Consider the following 17,008-nt stretch of genomic DNA (forward strand, 5'->3'; position numbering starts at 1 on the left):
GCAGCTCTTACTCCTAAAGTTTCAGCCATCTCAAGTGTATGACTGTTGACATATGTCTGCCCCACAGAGACAGATCACTTCTAATAAGTGAGTTCTCTATCTGTCACTGATTGTGGACATACTAACTAGAGCTATCAGTATGGTCATAAATGTGAATACTCTTATGTTCTCAAATCAAAATGGAGTTTTTCCTACTTCCAAGAAAAGTGTCTTAAGCATGCTCTTCAATTTGTGCACTCATGTAGACATTCAAATGCAACTGCATTTCCATACAGAGTCTCAAAATCATAGATATCTTCATACCGCAGTAAGAATACATGAAGCGATTTACATACTGCAGGCAGGCTGGCCTTGTAGCTCAGTGGCAGAGCACTGGTCTTGTAAACCAGGGGTCATGAGTTCAAGCCTCATCAGGGCCTTTTTATATGTGAGTTTCTGTATGTTGTTTCCAAGTCATTCTTTCTAGGAGTCACACCTTGTCTTAAGTTTGCTTATTGACAAGCTTCCCTTTCCTGCTTTCATCGTATCAAGAAGACTTCATGAAAACCATTGAACCATAAACTATCGCCTCACCCCTTCCGATCGCCTGACGAACGCCTGACAAACGCCATTCTCACCCCGCCGGGCAAGCCCTGCCGGGCAAAGCCAAATAAGCCATGCATATTTGAAGTTCCTTTGAAAGTCAGAGCGAGGACTATGACCTCTGTTCCGACTGAGTCTGCATCCACAGAAAGGATGAAATAAGGATCTAGAAATTTCACCAAGGAGATGTGAACTTCATCCCCCTTAAAATACTTTTCCTCCCAGATGCCCCGGCTCTTAGTCAAATGAGGTTAATCTTCAAAACCCCACCCCCACTAACCATAAATATCCGACTCTCCTGCTGTCCATTCAAATGATACAAGGTATCTTGTACATAGAGAGAATGTGAGAAAAAGCAGAATCGCTTCATAGATTTGGTGACCTTGGATGGGTGGGCTGGATAAAGAAGTGAACCTGATTTCGGGAAAAGGAGTATCGTGATGGGGATGAGGAAAAGAGAACATGGACCACATTCACAAGTTAGAGAAATAAATATATTAGGTTGAATGGTTTTAAAAAGTTAACTTTGAGCATGAATTGTTTTTTTAAACTGCAAAGAATAAAAAAAATCAATGTGGGATTGGAGGCACAATCTGAGCAGAAAGCACCATAAGCTGCTATGGTGCAACTCTTACGTTGACTAGAAACATTAATATGATGACGCTCTTCTTTTGATTTGTCTTTCAGTTAAATTTTATTGTAAGTAGCTGATACAGCACTGTTTGCAGCTCCTCAGTATATGGTTATCCCGTGACAACAATGTTTTCATCATATTTATTATTCTACAAATGTATTTTTAAATGCACTGATGTGGTGTTTGCATGCTATGCAAGACAGCACATCATGGAATGTTTATAAGGAGCATCGAATAGGATTGTGATATTTGCACCTGGAAGAGTCGGACACGCAGATCCTGAAAAGAAGTAAAAACTCTCTAGCAAGGGCTGTCTTTCCCCTGAGTTTATTCTTTACTTTTAGTGAAATGGTTTATGAAAAACCAGTAAGCTGCTCCAGGTGAGGCTCGAACTCACAACCTCGGCATGCCTCAATGCAAGTACTGCTGTATAAGTACCGCGCGCTAACCGATTGCGCCACTGGAGCTCACTGTTCTCATACCTCCCCAGTTGAGCCATCTAGAGCTGACCAAGTAGATACTGGCACTGCTCCCTTATTCACTGTGCAAGATCGACTCACATGCTAGCATGTTATCATGACTATTAAAAACTACAGTCCTAATGGAACAGATTTGATAATTCTGCTATATCATGTGCTCTGTCTATTGAACACCACATATATTTGCCAGTTCTGACACAGTCTAGGAGAAACTTATGATTATTTGTAATTAGCACATCGTAAGAATTTCCTAAAAAATGAAACATAGTCACCTAAGGCAGACGAGGTGGCCGAGTGGTTAAGGCGATGGACAGCTAATCCATTGTGCTCTGCACGCGTGGGTTCGAATCCCACCTTCGTCGGAACGCCATCAGACACTCTTTTGAAGGTGGGCATGTCTCGTAGTACAATTACACTCTCTTTCAAGACACAGCCATAATCCACTAGAAGGGCCCAACTGACTATTCCATTTTGGCAATTATGTCAAATTAAGGGAAGTGTTTTGTGCTTAATTGAAATTAGATCTTTCATGAAGTGTCCAGAGGATTGCCTTTCCCTCACTCCTGGCCTTCTAACTAACCCTGGTCGTAGTGGGCGTAGTGGGGCTCCGCGGAGCTACGCGGAGTGGGCGATAAGCTACGCCCACTCCCGCACTCCGCGTAGCCCCACTACGCACCTCCCTCCCGCTCTCCCCTACATACATTATTTAAGCAACTACCCTTAATAAAACAATTTTAAAGCACTTACCGTGTCCGGAGCTCGTCCGGGGCTCCCTCTTGGAATAGTGTCGTCCTGGATACCAATGCGCATGCGCGGGAGGCCGCGCATGCGCATTGGTATCCAGGAAGGGACGCTATTCCAAGAGGGAGCCCCGGAAGAGCCCCGGACATGGTAAGTGCTTTAAAAATTGTTTTATTAAGGTTAGTTGCTTAAATAATGTATGTAGGGGAGGGCGGGAGGGAGGCGGGTGGCGGCCGAATCGGCTACGCACACGGAGTGGGCGTAGTGTTGCCGGCTACGCTGTCTACGCAAAATGCGTAGAAGGCAACACTACGCCTACTCGTGGGCGTAGCCGATTCAGACGCCCAGGGTTACTTCTAACCAGTTTGGATAGATAGACTGATAAGAAAGCAGCTCTTACTCCTAAAGTTTCAGCCATCTCAAGTGTATGACTGTTGACATATGTCTGCCCCACAGAGACAGATCACTTCTAATAAGTGAGTTCTCTATCTGTCACTGATTGTGGACATACTAACTAGAGCTATCAGTATGGTCATAAATGTGAATACTCTTATGTTCTCAAATCAAAATGGAGTTTTTCCTACTTCCAAGAAAAGTGTCTTAAGCATGCTCTTCAATTTGTGCACGCATGTAGACATTCAAATGCAACTGCATTTCCATACAGAGTCTCAAAATCATAGATATCTTCATACCGCAGTAAGAATACATGAAGCGATTTACATACTGCAGGCAGGCTGGCCTTGTAGCTCAGTGGCAGAGCACTGGTCTTGTAAACCAGGGGTCATGAGTTCAAGCCTCATCAGGGCCTTTTTATATGTGAGTTTCTGTATGTTGTTTCCAAGTCATTCTTTCTAGGAGTCACACCTTGTCTTAAGTTTGCTTATTGACAAGCTTCCCTTTCCTGCTTTCATCGTATCAAGAAGACTTCATGAAAACCATTGAACCATAAACTATCGCCTCACCCCTTCCGATCGCCTGACGAACGCCTGACAAACGCCATTCTCACCCCGCCGGGCAAGCCCTGCCGGGCAAAGCCAAATAGGCCATGCATATTTGAAGTTCCTCTGAAAGTCAGAGCGAGGACTATGACCTCTGTTCCGACTGAGTCTGCATCCACAGAAAGGATGAAATAAGGATCTAGAAATTTCACCAAGGAGATGTGAACTTCATCCCCCTCAAAATACTTTTCCTCCCAGATGCCCCGGCTCTTAGTCAAATGAGGTTAATCTTCAAAACCCCACCCCCACTAACCATAAATATCCGACTCTCCTGCTGTCCATTCAAATGATACAAGGTATCTTGTACATAGAGAGAATGTGAGAAAAAGCAGAATCGCTTCATAGATTTGGTGACCTTGGATGGGTGGGCTGGATAAAGAAGTGAACCTGATTTCGGGAAAAGGAGTATCGTGATGGGGATGAGGAAAAGAGAACATGGACCACATTCACAAGTTAGAGAAATAAATATATTAGGTTGAATGGTTTTAAAAAGTTAACTTTGAGCATGAATTGTTTTTTTAAACTGCAAAGAATAAAAAAAATCAATGTGGGATTGGAGGCACAATCTGAGCAGAAAGCACCATAAGCTGCTATGGTGCAACTCTTATGCTGACTAGAAACATTAATATGATGATGCTCTTCTTTTGATATGTCTTTCAGTTAAATGTTATTGTAAGTAGCTGATACAGCACTGTTTGCAGCTCCTCAGTATATGGTTATCCCGTGACAACAATGTTTTCATCATATTTATTATTCTACAAATGTATTTTTAAATGCACTGATGTGGTGTTTGCATGCTATGCAAGACGGCACATCATGGAATGTTTTTAAGGAGCATCGAATAGGATTGTGATATTTGCACCTGGAAGAGTCGGACACGCAGATCCTGAAAAGAAGTAAAAACTCTCTAGCAAGGGCCGTCTTTCCCCTGAGTTTAATCTTTAATTTTAGTGAAATGGTTTATGAAAAACCAGTAAGCTGCTCGAAATCACAACCTCGGCATGCCTCAATGCAAGTACTGCTGTATAAGTACCGCGCGCTAACCGATTGCGCCACTGGAGCTCACTGTTCTCATACCTCCCCAGTTGAGCCATCTAGAGCTGACCAAGTAGATACTGGCACTGCTCCCTTATTCACTGTGCAAGATCGACTCACATGCTAGCATGTTATCATGACTATTAAAAACTACAGTCCTAATGGAACAGATTTGATAATTCTGCTATATCATGTGCTCTGTCTATTGAACACCACATATATTTGCCAGTTCTGACACAGTCTAGGAGAAACTTATGATTATTTGTAATTAGCACATCGTAAGAATTTTCTAAAAAATGAAACATAGTCACCTAAGGCAGACGAGGTGGCCGAGTGGTTAAGGCGATGGACAGCTAATCCATTGTGCTCTGCACGCGTGGGTTCGAATCCCACCTTCGTCGGAACGCCATCAGACACTCTTTTGAAGGTGGGCATGTCTCGTAGTACAATTACACTCTCTTTCAAGACACAGCCATAATCCACTAGAAGGGCCCAACTGACTATTCCATTTTGGCAATTATGTCAAATTAAGGGAAGTGTTTTGTGCTTAATTGAAATTAGATCTTTCATGAAGTGTCCAGAGGATTGCCTTTCCCTCACTCCTGGCCTTCTAACTAACCCTGGTCGTAGTGGGCGTAGTGGGGCTCCGCGGAGCTACGCGGAGTGGGCGAGAAGCTACGCCCACTCCCGCACTCCGCGTAGCCCCACTACGCACCTCCCTCCCGCTCTCCCCTACATACATTATTTAAGCAACTACCCTTAATAAAACAATTTTAAAGCACTTACCGTGTCCGGGGCTCGTCCGGGGCTCCCTCTTGGAATAGCGTCGTCCTGGATACCAATGCGCATGCGCGGGAGGCCGCGCATGCGCATTGGTATTCAGGAAGGGACGCTATTCCAAGAGGGAGTCCCGGAAGAGCCCCGGACATGGTAAGTGCTTTAAAAATTGTTTTATTAAGGTTAGTTGCTTAAATAATGTATGTAGGGGAGTGCGGGAGGGAGGCGGGTGGCGGCCGAATCGGCTACGCACACGGAGTGGGCGTAGTGTTGCCGGCTACGCTGTCTACGCAAAATGCGTAGAAGGCAACACTACGCCTACTCCGTGGGCGTAGCCGATTCGGACGCCCAGGGTTACTTCTAACCAGTTTGGATAGATAGACTGATAAGAAAGCAGCTCTTACTCCTAAAGTTTCAGCCATCTCAAGTGTATGACTGTTGACATATGTCTGCCCCACAGAGACAGATCACTTCTAATAAGTGAGTTCTCTATCTGTCACTGATTGTGGACATACTAACTAGAGCTATCAGTATGGTCATAAATGTGAATACTCTTATGTTCTCAAATCAAAATGGAGTTTTTCCTACTTCCAAGAAAAGTGTCTTAAGCATGCTCTTCAATTTGTGCACTCATGTAGACATTCAAATGCAACTGCATTTCCATACAGAGTCTCAAAATCATAGATATCTTCATACCGCAGTAAGAATACATGAAGCGATTTACATACTGCAGGCAGGCTGGCCTTGTAGCTCAGTGGCAGAGCACTGGTCTTGTAAACCAGGGGTCATGAGTTCAAGCCTCATCAGGGCCTTTTTATATGTGAGTTTCTGTATGTTGTTTCCAAGTCATTCTTTCTAGGAGTCACACCTTGTCTTAAGTTTGCTTATTGACAAGCTTCCCTTTCCTGCTTTCATCGTATCAAGAAGACTTCATGAAAACCATTGAACCATAAACTATCGCCTCACCCCTTCCGATCGCCTGACGAACGCCTGACAAACGCCATTCTCACCCCGCCGGGCAAGCCCTGCCGGGCAAAGCCAAATAAGCCATGCATATTTGAAGTTCCTTTGAAAGTCAGAGCGAGGACTATGACCTCTGTTCCGACTGAGTCTGCATCCACAGAAAGGATGAAATAAGGATCTAGAAATTTCACCAAGGAGATGTGAACTTCATCCCCCTTAAAATACTTTTCCTCCCAGATGCCCCGGCTCTTAGTCAAATGAGGTTAATCTTCAAAACCCCACCCCCACTAACCATAAATATCCGACTCTCCTGCTGTCCATTCAAATGATACAAGGTATCTTGTACATAGAGAGAATGTGAGAAAAAGCAGAATCGCTTCATAGATTTGGTGACCTTGGATGGGTGGGCTGGATAAAGAAGTGAACCTGATTTCGGGAAAAGGAGTATCGTGATGGGGATGAGGAAAAGAGAACATGGACCACATTCACAAGTTAGAGAAATAAATATATTAGGTTGAATGGTTTTAAAAAGTTAACTTTGAGCATGAATTGTTTTTTTAAACTGCAAAGAATAAAAAAAATCAATGTGGGATTGGAGGCACAATCTGAGCAGAAAGCACCATAAGCTGCTATGGTGCAACTCTTACGTTGACTAGAAACATTAATATGATGACGCTCTTCTTTTGATTTGTCTTTCAGTTAAATTTTATTGTAAGTAGCTGATACAGCACTGTTTGCAGCTCCTCAGTATATGGTTATCCCGTGACAACAATGTTTTCATCATATTTATTATTCTACAAATGTATTTTTAAATGCACTGATGTGGTGTTTGCATGCTATGCAAGACAGCACATCATGGAATGTTTATAAGGAGCATCGAATAGGATTGTGATATTTGCACCTGGAAGAGTCGGACACGCAGATCCTGAAAAGAAGTAAAAACTCTCTAGCAAGGGCTGTCTTTCCCCTGAGTTTATTCTTTACTTTTAGTGAAATGGTTTATGAAAAACCAGTAAGCTGCTCCAGGTGAGGCTCGAACTCACAACCTCGGCATGCCTCAATGCAAGTACTGCTGTATAAGTACCGCGCGCTAACCTATTGCGCCACTGGAGCTTACTGTTCTCATACCTCCCCAGTTGAGCCATCTAGAGCTGACCAAGTAGATACTGGCACTGCTCCCTTATTCACTGTGCAAGATCGACTCACATGCTAGCATGTTATCATGACTATTAAAAACTACAGTCCTAATGGAACAGATTTGATAATTCTGCTATATCATGTGCTCTGTCTATTGAACACCACATATATTTGCCAGTTCTGACACAGTCTAGGAGAAACTTATGATTATTTGTAATTAGCACATCGTAAGAATTTCCTAAAAAATGAAACATAGTCACCTAAGGCAGACGAGGTGGCCGAGTGGTTAAGGCGATGGACAGCTAATCCATTGTGCTCTGCACGCGTGGGTTCGAATCCCACCTTCGTCGGAACGCCATCAGACACTCTTTTGAAGGTGGGCATGTCTCGTAGTACAATTACACTCTCTTTCAAGACACAGCCATAATCCACTAGAAGGGCCCAACTGACTATTCCATTTTGGCAATTATGTCAAATTAAGGGAAGTGTTTTGTGCTTAATTGAAATTAGATCTTTCATGAAGTGTCCAGAGGATTGCCTTTCCCTCACTCCTGGCCTTCTAACTAACCCTGGTCGTAGTGGGCGTAGTGGGGCTCCGCGGAGCTACGCGGAGTGGGCGATAAGCTACGCCCACTCCCGCACTCCGCGTAGCCCCACTACGCACCTCCCTCCCGCTCTCCCCTACATACATTATTTAAGCAACTACCCTTAATAAAACAATTTTAAAGCACTTACCGTGTCCGGAGCTCGTCCGGGGCTCCCTCTTGGAATAGTGTCGTCCTGAATACCAATGCGCATGCGCGGGAGGCCGCGCATGCGCATTGGTATCCAGGAAGGGACGCTATTCCAAGAGGGAGCCCCGGAAGAGCCCCGGACATGGTAAGTGCTTTAAAAATTGTTTTATTAAGGTTAGTTGCTTAAATAATGTATGTAGGGGAGGGCGGGAGGGAGGCGGGTGGCGGCCGAATCGGCTACGCACACGGAGTGGGCGTAGTGTTGCCGGCTACGCTGTCTACGCAAAATGCGTAGAAGGCAACACTACGCCTACTCGTGGGCGTAGCCGATTCGGACGCCCAGGGTTACTTCTAACCAGTTTGGATAGATAGACTGATAAGAAAGCAGCTCTTACTCCTAAAGTTTCAGCCATCTCAAGTGTATGACTGTTGACATATGTCTGCCCCACAGAGACAGATCACTTCTAATAAGTGAGTTCTCTATCTGTCACTGATTGTGGACATACTAACTAGAGCTATCAGTATGGTCATAAATGTGAATACTCTTATGTTCTCAAATCAAAATGGAGTTTTTCCTACTTCCAAGAAAAGTGTCTTAAGCATGCTCTTCAATTTGTGCACGCATGTAGACATTCAAATGCAACTGCATTTCCATACAGAGTCTCAAAATCATAGATATCTTCATACCGCAGTAAGAATACATGAAGCGATTTACATACTGCAGGCAGGCTGGCCTTGTAGCTCAGTGGCAGAGCACTGGTCTTGTAAACCAGGGGTCATGAGTTCAAGCCTCATCAGGGCCTTTTTATATGTGAGTTTCTGTATGTTGTTTCCAAGTCATTCTTTCTAGGAGTCACACCTTGTCTTAAGTTTGCTTATTGACAAGCTTCCCTTTCCTGCTTTCATCGTATCAAGAAGACTTCATGAAAACCATTGAACCATAAACTATCGCCTCACCCCTTCCGATCGCCTGACAAACGCCATTCTCACCCCGCCGGGCAAAGCCAAATAGGCCATGCATATTTGAAGTTCCTTTGAAAGTCAGAGCGAGGACTATGACCTCTGTTCCGACTGAGTCTGCATCCACAGAAAGGATGAAATAAGGATCTAGAAATTTCACCAAGGAGATGTGAACTTCATCCCCCTCAAAATACTTTTCCTCCCAGATGCCCCGGCTCTTAGTCAAATGAGGTTAATCTTCAAAACCCCACCCCCACTAACCATAAATATCCGACTCTCCTGCTGTCCATTCAAATGATACAAGGTATCTTGTACATAGAGAGAATGTGAGAAAAAGCAGAATCGCTTCATAGATTTGGTGACCTTGGATGGGTGGGCTGGATAAAGAAGTGAACCTGATTTCGGGAAAAGGAGTATCGTGATGGGGATGAGGAAAAGAGAACATGGACCACATTCACAAGTTAGAGAAATAAATATATTAGGTTGAATGGTTTTAAAAAGTTAACTTTGAGCATGAATTGTTTTTTTAAACTGCAAAGAATAAAAAAAATCAATGTGGGATTGGAGGCACAATCTGAGCAGAAAGCACCATAAGCTGCTATGGTGCAACTCTTATGCTGACTAGAAACATTAATATGATGACGCTCTTCTTTTGATATGTCTTTCAGTTAAATGTTATTGTAAGTAGCTGATACAGCACTGTTTGCAGCTCCTCAGTATATGGTTATCCCGTGACAACAATGTTTTCATCATATTTATTATTCTACAAATGTATTTTTAAATGCACTGATGTGGTGTTTGCATGCTATGCAAGACGGCACATCATGGAATGTTTTTAAGGAGCATCGAATAGGATTGTGATATTTGCACCTGGAAGAGTCGGACACGCAGATCCTGAAAAGAAGTAAAAACTCTCTAGCAAGGGCCGTCTTTCCCCTGAGTTTAATCTTTAATTTTAGTGAAATGGTTTATGAAAAACCAGTAAGCTGCTCGAACTCACAACCTCGGCATGCCTCAATGCAAGTACTGCTGTATAAGTACCGCGCGCTAACCGATTGCGCCACTGGAGCTCACTGTTCTCATACCTCCCCAGTTGAGCCATCTAGAGCTGACCAAGTAGATACTGGCACTGCTCCCTTATTCACTGTGCAAGATCGACTCACATGCTAGCATGTTATCATGACTATTAAAAACTACAGTCCTAATGGAACAGATTTGATAATTCTGCTATATCATGTGCTCTGTCTATTGAACACCACATATATTTGCCAGTTCTGACACAGTCTAGGAGAAACTTATGATTATTTGTAATTAGCACATCGTAAGAATTTCCTAAAAAATGAAACATAGTCACCTAAGGCAGACGAGGTGGCCGAGTGGTTAAGGCGATGGACAGCTAATCCATTGTGCTCTGCACGCGTGGGTTCGAATCCCACCTTCGTCGGAACGCCATCAGACACTCTTTTGAAGGTGGGCATGTCTCGTAGTACAATTACACTCTCTTTCAAGACACAGCCATAATCCACTAGAAGGGCCCAACTGACTATTCCATTTTGGCAATTATGTCAAATTAAGGGAAGTGTTTTGTGCTTAATTGAAATTAGATCTTTCATGAAGTGTCCAGAGGATTGCCTTTCCCTCACTCCTGGCCTTCTAACTAACCCTGGTCGTAGTGGGCGTAGTGGGGCTCCGCGGAGCTACGCGGAGTGGGCGAGAAGCTACGCCCACTCCCGCACTCCGCGTAGCCCCACTACGCACCTCCCTCCCGCTCTCCCCTACATACATTATTTAAGCAACTACCCTTAATAAAACAATTTTAAAGCACTTACCATGTCCGGGGCTCGTCCGGGGCTCCCTCTTGGAATAGCGTCGTCCTGGATACCAATGCGCATGCGCGGGAGGCCGCGCATGCGCATTGGTATCCAGGAAGGGACGCTATTCCAAGAGGGAGCCCCCGAAGAGCCCCGGACATGGTAAGTGCTTTAAAAATTGTTTTATTAAGGTTAGTTGCTTAAATAATGTATGTAGGGGAGGGCGGGAGGGAGGCGGGTGGCGGCCGAATCGGCTACGCACACGGAGTGGGCGTAGTGTTGCCGGCTACGCTGTCTACGCAAAATGCGTAGAAGGCAACACTACGCCTACTCCGTGGGCGTAGCCGATTCGGACGCCCAGGGTTACTTCTAACCAGTTTGGATAGAAAGACTGATAAGAAAGCAGCTCTTACTCCTAAAGTTTCACCCATCTCAAGTGTATGACTGTTGACATATGTCTGCCCCACAGAGACAGATCACTTCTAATAAGTGAGTTCTCTATCTGTCACTGATTGTGGACATACTAACTAGAGCTATCAGTATGGTCATAAATGTGAATACTCTTATGTTCTCAAATCAAAATGGAGTTTTTTCCTACTTCCAAGAAAAGTGTCTTAATCATGCTCTTCAATTTGTGCACGCATGTAGACATTCAAATGCAACTGCATTTCCATACAGAGCAGGGGTGCCCAAACCTGTCCTGGCGGGCCGTATCCATGCCAGATTTTTGGGATATCCCCATCTGGTGATCACGGTTCGATCCCCGGCGCCGGCGGCAGATCAGAGTGCCCAGGACGGGGTCCATGTGACCCGGGCAGTCCTATCCCCTGGGTGTACGTGGTTGTCCGACATGTCGGTCGTATTTGCTTTTACGTACCGGATCGGAATCGGCCCCCATAAAATCGTACGTAAAGTATATAGCAAATCAACCTGAAATCTGCTGGGTCAGAAAGGGCTCGATTCCGATCCGTGACGGAAGGTTAGGAGTCCGTACGAATTTGTCGGGACGGCATGGCAGAGTGCCCGGGATGGGCTCCATGGCTCTTGGGCAGTCGTCCCCCGGGCGTCCGGGGCTCCATCCAGGCCGACGGCATGGCAGAGTGCCCGGGACGGGCTCCATGCGTCCCGGGCATTCGTCCCCCGGGCGTCCGGGGCTCCATCCAGGCCGGCGGCAAGGCAGTGTGCCCGGGTCGGGCTCCATGCATCCCGGGCATTCGTCCCCCGGGCGCCTGAAACTGCTGGGTCAGAGAGGGCTCGATTCCGATCCGTGTCGTAAGGTTAGGAGTCCGTACGAATTTGTCGGGACGGCATGGCAAAGTGCCCGGGACGGGCTCCATGCGTCCCGGGCATTCGTCCCCCGGGCGTCCGGGGCTACATCCAGGCTGACGGTATGGCAGAGTGCCCGGGTCGGGCTCCATGGTTTTCACGGTGGTCCTCCCCTGGGTGTCAGGGGGCTCCTGGCCGACGGCATGGAAAAGTACCCAGGACGGGCTCCATGCGTCCCGGGCATTTGTCCCCCGGGCGTCCGGGGCTCCATCCAGGCCGACGGCATGGCAGAGTGCCCGGGTTGGGCTCCATGGTTTCCAGGGTGGTCCTCCCCCGGGTGTCGGGGCGCTCCAGGCCGAAGGCATGGAAAAGTGCCCAGGACGGGCTCCATGCGTCCCGGGCATTTGTCCCCCGGGCGTCCGGGGCTCCATCCAGGCCGACGGCATGGCAGAGTGCCCGGGTCGGGCTCCATGGCTTTCACGGTGGTCCTCCCCTGGGTGTCTGGGGGCTCCAGGCCGAAGGCATGTAAAAGTGCCCAGGACGGGCTCCATGCGTCCCGGGCACGGGCACGGGGACGGGGACAGGGTCGGGAGAGTCCAGGCGGCTTCACTTCCGTGTCCAGCCATCTGATCGCCCAGATTCCCTCGGCCATCTGGTCGCCCGGATCCCCTCGGGCATCTGGTCGCCCGCAACGCTTTCCTATGGGGCGACCAGATGGCCGAACTTCCCTGGAAGTCCCGATGAGGTGCCATTCGCCGCCCGGATCCCAGCGAGGGCTCCAGGAGGTTGGGTACATTCGCGCCTTGGGTCCCCTCTGTCACCTCGCGTGCACAGATTACAAGAAAAGGGGGTAATTTTCCTCCGGATTACTAGGGAGAAGGGTACGCCCGGACACCCCTCCGAGGCTGGTGGTTCTCTGCCATGGGGACCAGATGGGCTATGCCTGGGCAACACCTCCCTAGGCCACCCGGGGCTTCCTTCCTCCAGGCCAACTGCATGTCAAATTGCCCAGGACGGGCTCCATGGATCCTGGGCAGTCGTCCCCCGGGCGTCCGGGGCTCCATCCAGGCTGACGGCATTGAAAAGTGCCCAGGACGGGCTCCATGCGTCCCGGGCATTCGTCCCCTGGGCGTCCGGGGCTCCATCTAGGCTGACGGTATGGCAGAGTGCCCGGGTTGGGCTCCATGGTTTTCACGGTGGTCCTCCCCTGGGTGTCTGGGGGCTCCAGGCCGAAGGCATGGAAAAGTGCCCAGGACGGGCTCCATGCGTCCCGGGCATTCGTCCCCCGGGCGTCCGGGGCACCCATCTCCATGAGGCCAACGGCATTGGCAAAGTACCCAGGACGGGCTCCATGGGTCCCGGGCAGACCTCCCCCCCGGGCGTCCGGGGCTCCCACCTCCAGGCCGACGGAATGTCAAAGTACCCAGGACGGGCTCCATGGGTCCCGGGCAGCTTCCCCCGGGGCGTCCGGGGCACCCACCTCCAGGCCGACGGCATGTCAAAGTACCCAGGACGGGCTCCACGGGTCCCGGGCATTCCTCCCCCAGGTCGTCCGGGCCCTAGAGCTCCGGTGGTCCAACCTGCGCCTGAGGCCCAGCCGGGGTCCAAGAGCCCTGCCTTGCGTGGGCAGGCAGTCAGGAACCCTACCGCGAAGGCTTGGGATGGATGGGGAGCTGGGAGTCCTTTCGATCCCGGCCCTCTGGTCGCCCGCGATGCTTTCCAATGGGGCGACCAGATGGCCGGGCTTCCCTGGAAGTCCCGATGAGGTGCCATTCGGCTCCTGGATCCCAGCTAGGGCTCCATGAGGTCGGGTTCTTTTACGCCTTGGGTCCCCTCTGTCACCTCGCGTGCACGGATTGCAAGAAAGGGGGGTAATTTCCCTCCGGATTACTAGGGGCAGGGTACGCCCGGACACCTCTCCAGGGCTGGTGGTTCTCTGCCCGGGGGACCAGTTGAGATATGCCTGGGCAACACCTCCCCCGGGCGTCTGGGGGCTGCATTCTCCGGGCCAACGGCATGGCTCAATGCCCAGGACGGGCTCCACGTGTCCCGGACAGACCTCCCCTGGGCGTCCGGGGCACCCATCTCCATGAGGCCAACGGGATGGCAAAGTACCCGGGAAGGGCTCCACGGGTCCCGGGCAGCCTTCCCCCGGGCGTCCGGGGCTCCCACCTTTAGGCCGACGGCATGTCACACTGCCCAGGACGGGCTCCATGGGCCCCAGACAGACCTCCCCCGGGCGTCCGGGGCACCCATCTCCAGGAGGCCAACGGGATGGCAAAGTACCCGGGAAGGGCTCCACGGGTCCCGGGCAGCCTTCCCCCGGGCGTCCGGGGCTCCCACCTCCAGGCCGACGGCATGTCACAGTGCCCAGGACGGGCTCCATGGGCCCCGGACAGCCTTCCCCCCGGGCGTTCGGGGCACATATCTCCAGGAGGCCAACGGCGTTGCAAAGTACCCAGAAAGGACTCCACGGGTACCGGGCAGTCCTCCCCCCCGGGCGTCCGGGGCACCCATCTCCATGAGGCCAACGGCATTGGCAAAGTACCCGGGAGGGGCTCCACGGGTCCCGGGCAGGCCTCCCCCGGGCGTCCAGGGCACCCACCTCCAGGCCGACGGCATGTAAAAGTGCCCAGGACGGGCTCCATGGGTCCCGGGCAGCCCACCCCCGGGCATCTGGGGCACCCATCTCCAGGAGGCCAACGGCGTTGCAAAGTACCCGGGAAGGGCTCCACGGGTACCGGGCAGTCCTCCCCCGGGCGTCCGGGGGCTCCCTTCTCCAGGCCGACGGCATGGTTCAATGCCCAGGACGGGACGTCAAGTGGCCAGGACGGGCTCCATGCGTCCCGGGCATTCGTCCCGGGACGGGGACGGGGTGGGGAAGAGTCCAGGCGGCTTCACCTCCATGCCCAGCCATCTGGTCGCCCGGATTCCCTCGGCCATCTGGTCGCCCGGATCCCCTCGGGCATCTGGTCGCCCGCAACGCTTTCCTATGGGGGGGACCAGATGGCCGAACTTCCCTGGAAGTCTTAATGAGGTGCCATTCGCCTCCCGGATCCCAGCGAGGGCTCCATGAGGTCGGGTTCTTTCAGGCCTTGGGTCCCCTCTGTCACCTCGCGTGCACAGATTGCAAGAAAGGGGGGTAATTTGCCTCCGGATTACTATGGGGCAGGGTATGCCCGGACACCCCTCCAGGGTTGGTGGTTCTCTGCCATGGGGACCAGATGGGATATGCCTGGGCAACACCTCCCTAGGCCACCCGGAGCTTCCTTCCTCCAGGCCAACTGCATGTCAAATTGCCCAGGACGGGCTCCATGGCTCTTGGGCAGTCGTCCCCCCGGGCATCCGGTGCTCCATCCAGGCCGACGGCATGGCAGAGTGCCCGGGACAGGCTCCATGCGTCCCGGGCCTTCGCCCCCCCGGGCGTCCGGGGCTCCATCCAGGCTGACGGCATGGCAGAGTGCCCGGGACGGGCTCCACGGGCCCCGGGCGTCCGGGGCTCCCTTCCACGGGCCAGCGGCATGTCAGAGTGCCCAGGACGGGCTCCACGGGCCCCGGTCATCCGGGGCACCCTTCCCCGGGCCAGCGGCATGTCAGAGTGCCCAGGACCAGTTCCACGGGTCCCGGGCAGTCCTCCCCCGGGCGTCCGGGGCTCCCTTCCCCGGGCCAAAGCATTTCAGAGTGCCCAGGACGGGCTCCACGGGTTCCGGGCGTCCAGGTCTCCCTTCCCCGGGCCAACGGCTTGTCAGAGTGCCCAGGACGGGCTCCACGGGCCCCGGGCGTCCGGGGCACCCTTCCCCGGGCCAGCGGCATGTCAGAGTGCCCAGGACGAGTTCCACGGGTCCCAGGCAGTCCTCCCCCCCGGGTGTCCGGGGCTCCCTTCCCCGGGCCAAAGCATTTCAGAGTGGCCAGGACGGGCTCCACGGGTCCCGGACGTCCGGGGCTCCCTTCCCCGGGCCAACGGCATACAGGAGTGCCCAGGACGGGCTCCACGGGTCCCGGACATCCGGGGCTCCCTTCCCCGGGCCAACGGCATACAGGAGTGCCCAGGACGGGCTCCACGGGTCCCGGACGTCCGGGGCTCCCTTCCCCGGGCCAACGGCATACAGGAGTGCCCAGGACGGGCTCCACAGGTCCCGGTCGTCTGGGGCTCCCTTCCCCGGGCCAACGGCTTGTCAGAGTGCCAAGGACGGGCTCCACGGGTCCCGGTCGTCTGGGGTCCCTCCCCCGGGCCAACAGCAGGTCAGAGTGCCCAGGACGGGCTCCACGGGTCCCGGGCAGCCCACCCCCCGGGCGTTCGGGGCACCCATCTCCAGGAGGCCAACGGCGTTGCAAAGTACCCGGGAAGGGCTCCACGGGTACCGGGCAGTCCTCCCCCGGGCGTCCGGGGCTCCCTTCTCCATGAGGCCAACGGCATTGGCAAAGTACCCGGGAGGGGCTCCACGGGTCCCGGGCAGGCCTCCCCCGGGCGTCCGGGGCACCCATCTCCAGGCCAACGGCATGGCTCAATGCCCAGGACGGGCTCCATGGGTCCGGGGAGGCGTCCCATGCGCCTCCGGGCTTGGGAGCCCCGGCTGGGTCCAGGGGCCCGGGCGGGCCCCGGGTCGGGTGCTCCGGCCCTGGTCCCTGTCTCCCAGCCTACCGCACTGCCAAGGGCCTAGGAATGGGTTCCGTTGTTCCCGGGGAGCCTCCCCTTGCTTGGCTGGGTTCAGGAGCAGTGGCTAGGGCCCCTGAGGGCCCGGGGAGGGCGGCCTCCCCCCCCCGGGCTCTGTCCTTGGTCCTGCTGCGTGGCAGGGTGCCCGGGACGGGGTCCGGAGGGACCGGGGAGGCGTCCCATGCACCTCCGGGCTTGGGAGCCCCGGCTGGGTCCAGGGGCCCGGCCGGGCCCCGG

The 17,008-nt window shown here is 52.0% G+C and overlaps 10 non-coding genes across 10 annotated transcripts; 8 read left to right on the forward strand and 2 right to left on the reverse strand.

Moving 5' to 3' along the window:
* The first annotated feature begins 347 nt into the window (after positions 1-347).
* TRNAT-UGU (transfer RNA threonine (anticodon UGU)) lies at positions 348-419 on the forward strand. The gene has a single exon. It is a non-coding gene; the product is annotated as a tRNA-Thr (tRNA).
* A 1,169-nt stretch (positions 420-1,588) lies between these two features.
* On the reverse strand, positions 1,589-1,683 carry TRNAI-UAU (transfer RNA isoleucine (anticodon UAU)). Its single transcript has 2 exons — positions 1,646-1,683; positions 1,589-1,624 (listed from the first exon to the last, which is right to left on the reverse strand). It is a non-coding gene; the product is annotated as a tRNA-Ile (tRNA).
* A 292-nt stretch (positions 1,684-1,975) lies between these two features.
* Positions 1,976-2,057, forward strand: TRNAS-GCU (transfer RNA serine (anticodon GCU)). Its single transcript has one exon. It is a non-coding gene; the product is annotated as a tRNA-Ser (tRNA).
* Positions 2,058-3,172: 1,115 nt separating this feature from the next.
* TRNAT-UGU (transfer RNA threonine (anticodon UGU)) lies at positions 3,173-3,244 on the forward strand. The gene has a single exon. It is a non-coding gene; the product is annotated as a tRNA-Thr (tRNA).
* A 1,544-nt stretch (positions 3,245-4,788) lies between these two features.
* TRNAS-GCU (transfer RNA serine (anticodon GCU)) lies at positions 4,789-4,870 on the forward strand. The gene has a single exon. It is a non-coding gene; the product is annotated as a tRNA-Ser (tRNA).
* A 1,116-nt stretch (positions 4,871-5,986) lies between these two features.
* On the forward strand, positions 5,987-6,058 carry TRNAT-UGU (transfer RNA threonine (anticodon UGU)). Its single transcript has one exon. It is a non-coding gene; the product is annotated as a tRNA-Thr (tRNA).
* A 1,169-nt stretch (positions 6,059-7,227) lies between these two features.
* On the reverse strand, positions 7,228-7,322 carry TRNAI-UAU (transfer RNA isoleucine (anticodon UAU)). The gene is made up of 2 exons: positions 7,285-7,322; positions 7,228-7,263 (listed from the first exon to the last, which is right to left on the reverse strand). It is a non-coding gene; the product is annotated as a tRNA-Ile (tRNA).
* A 292-nt stretch (positions 7,323-7,614) lies between these two features.
* On the forward strand, positions 7,615-7,696 carry TRNAS-GCU (transfer RNA serine (anticodon GCU)). Its single transcript has one exon. It is a non-coding gene; the product is annotated as a tRNA-Ser (tRNA).
* A 1,115-nt stretch (positions 7,697-8,811) lies between these two features.
* TRNAT-UGU (transfer RNA threonine (anticodon UGU)) lies at positions 8,812-8,883 on the forward strand. Its single transcript has one exon. It is a non-coding gene; the product is annotated as a tRNA-Thr (tRNA).
* Positions 8,884-10,402: 1,519 nt separating this feature from the next.
* Positions 10,403-10,484, forward strand: TRNAS-GCU (transfer RNA serine (anticodon GCU)). Its single transcript has one exon. It is a non-coding gene; the product is annotated as a tRNA-Ser (tRNA).
* Positions 10,485-17,008: the final 6,524 nt, after the last annotated feature.

Source organism: Lissotriton helveticus, chromosome 5_1 (assembly GCF_964261635.1).
Source record: "Lissotriton helveticus chromosome 5_1, aLisHel1.1, whole genome shotgun sequence".
NCBI lineage: Eukaryota > Metazoa > Chordata > Amphibia > Caudata > Salamandridae > Lissotriton > Lissotriton helveticus.